Source organism: Rhinolophus sinicus, chromosome 8, assembly GCF_057876585.1.
Source record: "Rhinolophus sinicus isolate RSI-liver-muscle chromosome 8, RSI-T2T, whole genome shotgun sequence".
Taxonomy (NCBI): domain Eukaryota; kingdom Metazoa; phylum Chordata; class Mammalia; order Chiroptera; family Rhinolophidae; genus Rhinolophus; species Rhinolophus sinicus.
This window is the reverse complement of record NC_142508.1, coordinates 45,301,272-45,307,721: the sequence shown is the minus strand read 5'-3', so window position 1 is coordinate 45,307,721 and position 6,450 is coordinate 45,301,272.

The following is a 6,450-nucleotide window of genomic DNA, read 5'->3' as shown; positions in this document are numbered from 1 at the left end:
CTTTTTCAGCCAATTTCCTTTTTCTGTTGTGTGAGATCTGATGTCACCCCTTGAAAGGCCATCAACAGAAGAGGTGGGTTTTTAAAAAAATAATATTATTATTAGTAATAGTACTATTACATTTCATTGACCTATTTAAGAATAAAATAGTTTCTAATATAATTGTCCCAGAAAACACTAATTATTTATGGTTAACTGCTAGTTATTTTATGTTAACAAATAGGCAATTAGGTTAAACAGAATAAGATACAAAGCCTGGGAATTAAGTTTTATGGGCAAGCTTAGGAAAGCCAGAGCTGGAAGGAACCAAGAGATAGGAAGTCGAGAGCCCACTGTCTGCCCCACGTGTACCCAGATCCACCCCTTCTGGGGCTGTGTCCAGGTCTGGCCAGATCCTGGGATCTCCCCTCACTGAACAGATTAGAGGAGACCAGAGTTTTCATTGGCTGCTTCTTCCACCTCTCTAAGGCTGGTGTTCAAATTTTCACAACACCCAAAAGTAGATAAATGGGAGCAAAGACCTGTATGTTTTAGTGCCTTAATTTCTGTCTTTCTGGTTTCTCCTGTGCTTTAAGAGCCATCCCATCCAGGACCCTTTTCTCCATTCCTTCAGATCCAGGAATTGCTCAAATTACAAAAAAGTAAGTACACACATTCATTGTGAAACGATTACCATAATCAAGTTAATTGACATGTCCATCATCTCACAGTTACAACTTTATTTTTGTAATGAGAATTGTTAAAATATGTCTCTTAGCAAATTTCAAGTATACAATCCACTGTTATTATCTATGCAGTAAATGAGACTTCCACAACTTACTTATCCTGGATAAGTAAAACTTGATACAATTTCACAAACATCTCCACATTTCCCCCACCCCAACCCCTGGCAACCACCACTCTACATTTTGTTTTTATGAGTTTGACTTTTTTAGATTTCACCATTGAGATCATACAGTATTTGCCTTGATGTGTCTTAATTTCACTTAGCATAATATCCAGTTTGTCATAATATCCAGTTTATCTATGTTGTCATAAACAGGAAGGTTTCATTATTTTTTTAGAATAAATTGTGGGTGGGTATGTGTGATCACATTTTCTTTCATCCTAGTCACTAGTGAAACTAATGAGGTACCACTTCATATTTATTTTTCTAGAATGTCTAAAATTGGTAACACCCAATTTCATTGAGAATGTGGTATGGTTAGAATTCTCATATGTTGCTGATGGGAGTGGAAAACTGCTTGGCAGTTTTTAGTTATAAAATTAATCATTTACCTACCGATTACAAAAAAAAAAATGAATATAAACGGCAATGACAAACTACTGAACTACACTCCACCCGTTCTTTCTGTATTTCTCCCATTCTCTTCTTAGCTCCTATTCCACAGAAGCATTTTTGTTGTTGTAAATTAATGATAGAGAAACATAAAGGAGAAAAACAGGGCCCTACAATCTACATCCTCATGTGAAATATATTTAGTACCCAACACCCAGGTTTTTCTGAGGATTAATTCACTTACTCGTCTGTGATGTTCCTAACACAATGCACCATAACCAACTTGTGAGTACACAGTAGCTGCTTAACAAACATTGCATTAATGAATGTATATCACTAGTTTTACAAATACACATTTGCTCAGACACTAAGTCCTTCTCTAGCCTTCTGTAAACTTGAGTGAGCCAGCAAAGTATATTGTCCCTTAAGGCAGTGATTGCTGGTCTTCACTGGGAACCGACAGTATTTGTGTTGAGATAAGATGGTTGGTGTAGGATGTCAGGTGTGCTGTATCTGCTTTCTCTGGTGTAGTGCTACAGGTAATGAATGAGGTGTAGGGGGTGCAATATCAGGATGTACATGGAACTTGTTAAGCAAATTCATGGGCCCCACTCCAAACCTGCAGAATCACAATGTTTCAGGATACAGTCTAGAAGAACACATGGTTTGTATGCGCATTAAAACTTGAGAAGAAGGGTAGTTATCGTGGTTCTCAGCCCACTGGGATAATGTGGGGTTTTAAGAAGGATCATAACCTGTGTCCTCTACCTCAGAGTCTGTCTGTTGGTTCTGGTTGGAGCATCAGTGTTGTTTTATTTAGGTGCTCCAGGTGAATCTAAGATGAGGTCTGGGTTAAGTCAAAGGCTCCTTGTTGGGTAATTTATGAGTTGAGTGCAGCCTTTGGTCCAATGGTAGGTAATAGTGTTTGTTCTATGTGGGTTTGGAAAGGGAGGCCAGTGTTGCCTAAATGCCCATCTGTAGAAGAATTTGTGTCTATGGGAGGGGAGGGCGATGGCTCCCATCTATGCCCTTCACCACATCCCACCTTCCCTGTTTGATTCAATATGCCTACCTTCATATATCTCAATGTGTGGATCTCTCAGATGTGTTTGTGTGTTGAGTAGGGAATATTTTTTTGAATTATAGCTGCCCAACTTGTTGTAATTTCAAGGGGAGAGACCTGGACATCTTCTCATGCTGCCATGATGCTGACGTCACTCGCAAATTAAAAATTTTTGTACAATGTATAAAACCATCAATGAAACAAAAAGACAACCTACTGAATGGCAGAAGATATTTGCCAATGATACATACAATAAGCGGTTAATATCCAAAATATATAAGGAACTCATACAACTTCACATACACACAAAAACCAAATAATCTGATTTTTAAAAATGGGCACGGGTCTGGGCCCCCAAGGAATCCTCAGTGGAAATGCAACCCTTATGTTTTTCAAGAAACATCCTGGCTATGTCGATGTGCCTACACTGAATCACATCCATAAATGGACACACTTGTCTGTAGTCTGGTTCATAGTGGCACCTTCTTCCTGATCCTGTATTTTTTGTTTTTAATTTACTTTTAATTATAGTTTACATACCATAGTATATTAGTTTCAGGTGTACAACATAGTGATTAGACAATTTACATAACTTATGAAGTGATCATCCTTCATACGTACATAAATCTAGTATGCATTTAGCACCACATATAGTTATTACAATATTATTGACTATATTCTGTACTTTACATCCCCGTGACTATCTTTATAACTGGCAATTTATACTTCTTAATCCCTTTCACCCTTTTCACCAATCCTCCTAACCCCCTTCCCATTTGATGACCATCAGTTTGTTTTCTGTGTCTATGAGTTTGTTTGCCAGATGGGGGTTGGGGGAGTGGGTGAGAAAGGGGAAGGGATTAAGAAGTACAAATTGGTTGTCGCAAAGTAGTCATGGGGATGTAGGGCATAGCATAAGGAATATAATCAATAATATTGTAATAACTATGTGTGGTGTTTTAATTAAGCATTCCTTCCACAAAATAGGTAACTGTGAGGTAGTGAATGTGTTGAGGCAAATATTTCTTTATGCACATGTAGTTTGTAAGTAAAAGGATAGTCATTCTCCAAAGAGGACATACAGATGGCCAATAGACAGATTGGGGGAAATTTTTGTAGGATCTCTTGATCCTCCTTGTGAGAGGGTGATCCTGGTGGGGTTTCTGAAGAAAAGCCTGCAGGAGAGTGTGAGCCTCCTCAGTCTGTAGCCCCTTGGTACTCCACACTCTCACACTAGTCCACTCTCGACCTTCAGCAGTTCGTTAAAACTTTGTAGATGCCACATTTTACTAGCTTCTATGTCATTCAGTGGCATCTGTCCCAGGAATCAAATGCTTAGGTCTTGTTTCTCCCTGAAGGGACTGTCTCACTCACCAGATTTCGTGGTCCTTGTTTGCACCATGACCTCAGATCTCTAATAGTTTCAGGAAAACTTATGAATTTGTACTTTTCCCACCTTTTTTCTAGTTGTAAATATGAGAGCAATGCACTTTCCAGCTCCATGTATATCTCCAAGCGGAAACTGGAACAACCTGTCCTATTGTTTTAAATTCACAAAGCTCTACTTTATCACTTGGATTTAGGCACCCTGAGCAGAGTGTGTGGGCAAGCACCTGGTCTGCAATCCTCTGAGATTTTTTCTTCTTGGCTTTCATCAAGACCTCCTCTTCTTTCCAGAAAGTCAAACAACCTTAAATACTCTTGAGGGGAGCATTAAAACCTTACTATGGGTAATTATTTGTAGGCTTCCACCTAGTCCTCAACTTTGAAATTACAGAGTTTGGGTTTTTTTCCCCTTTCCTATGTACCTGACCAAGAAGACAGGAATGTATCCTGGCCTATTGTCTAATTGAGAAGAGTCACAGAGGACCAGATAGAGTTCCAGGGAAATCACAGTACATAATGTGTCGTAGTATTTTCCTGATATGCAAGGAAGTGACCAATGATGCTAATGAAGAGAGTGTCATAGCCGATGAAAAAGTATAAAGAAAAATCAATGTGTAAGAGTCTAACCTCAACTAAGGAGAAAGAGGCTGCTGAAAATTGTTTTTGAAATAGTAGATGTGTAAGATTACTCAGGAGATTCATGAGCAATAAATCCAAGCACTGACTTAATGGAAGAGATAAATGATTAAAGGAAACCAGAATAAGTCACCCCAAAATATGCTTCTTTGACTTAAAAATTATTTTGTGCTGAAGGAAATGAAGATGCTTCAAACACAGAAAAAGTTCCCCCTCTCTGCCTACAATCAGAAAATAAATTCTCCTTTGACTGGTGATAGATTCTTATCAGCCCAAAGATGACACCAGAGAAATCTGCAAACAAACTTCACTCCATTAGTTTCCTCCCATATAAAGAGGATGCCAAAAAAATGTACACACATTTTAAGAAAGGAAAACTGTATTAAAATTGTAATAATATATACTGATAACAAAGATGAATACAAGTCACATTTGACTTCTGCAATTACAAGAGGTGCTCAAAGTGGTTACCATCAGTGTCCAGACACTTCTAATTATGGCGAACTACTGCGTGGGCAACATTGACCAAAGTGTCTACTTGTATGTATATTTTTGGCAACCCCGTTTTGTTGTCCTTGGAAGCCTAAAATTCCTTTCCTTGTCCTGTCATTTCTCTACAAATTTACTGTTCTTTGCTGAAGATGCTATATGATGTAAAATCCTAAACTGCCGTTTGAGTGTTTTGTTTCAGGTGTCTTGTGGTGATATGCCACTGCACAGTTTAATACACTGTTTTGCTCTTGTTAATCTGTCTTTTATTACAGGGTCTCAGCCAAGAACTCAAAAGGGTAGAGAGAATATTATTTTCTTCCCCTACATGATCAAGAAGTTCTTAGATTGTGACTGTAATATTTTTTGACTATTTGTATTGGTGAATGGTGAAATGTCTAGTCTTTATTCTTTTTCCTCTTATTCCATTTTAAGTGGAGACATTAAATTATTACCTATTTGTCCATTTAATGTTACAAATATTTCCCTTAAATTCATATATGTTAAGTTTTTGTTTTTCCTTTATTTATTTGTTTATACCATTCAGATATTTTGGAGATTTATAAATATTAAGATGTACAAATAACAAGCATAATGAGGTTGTCTCTCTCTACTCATATATACACATCTATTAGTATTTCCCTCCTTGGTTATGTTTAGAAAAACTTTAGCCTAAACCAAAATAATAAAAAATATTTACAAGATATTTCTTCAGATTGTTTTTGCCACCTTTAATTATTCAGTTCATCTTTTATGTGTACAAGGATGGAAAATGTAATGCAACGAAGAATATAATGTACTCATAACTTCACCTGTACACGATGTTAGTCAATTTTCTTAGCACTTTATTGGACAAGCTAGGCGTTTTCTGGTGGTATTAAAAGTTATCATTACCATAGGTTGTCATTATTGCAGAGGATATAATAGGCCAAGCGTCCCAAATTCAAGGATCTCAGACCTAGACATGCATGCAATAACGGTACACGATATGTAATCTCTTTTGACCTCAGAAGCTTCAACTCTGAATGGAAATTTCAGAGCACCTGTGCATTTCAGGTGTAATGAGTATTTTGGAAAGGGAAAGACACACCTGAACACACACACACAATGGATAGATTTATGAACCCATGTTCAGGTGCTCACACCAGGCATGCACGTGATGGTCCTCGGGGTCAATCACTGATTCTCCAGGGCGCGCGCACACTCATGCACGCATGCTTAAGACCTCCTAAAAGAACTCACAGTCCCTGTGGGGACAGAGCCCCAGAGAGCAGTTTTCAGGCTCTCGGGCCTGCCATGGAAAGGTGCTGGCTCAGGTAGTAAATGGCCATCAGTTGTAACCAGTTAGCCATTAGCCACTAATATAACAGTCGTGGCTATGCTGGGGGGTTGGTTGGCAGAGAAGCGGATGGCGGATAGCGCATCATCGTGTGGATCCTATTCCTATGTCTCCCACACATCCGCCAGTGAGAACATAGTGGTATGAGCCCCCCATCTATCCTTGATGTTTCTTTTTGGGCTCACCATATCCTGCGTTCTTGTGTGGGGAGCAGGAGCCGAGACCCTGCATGACAGTCCCCTACACACACACACACAC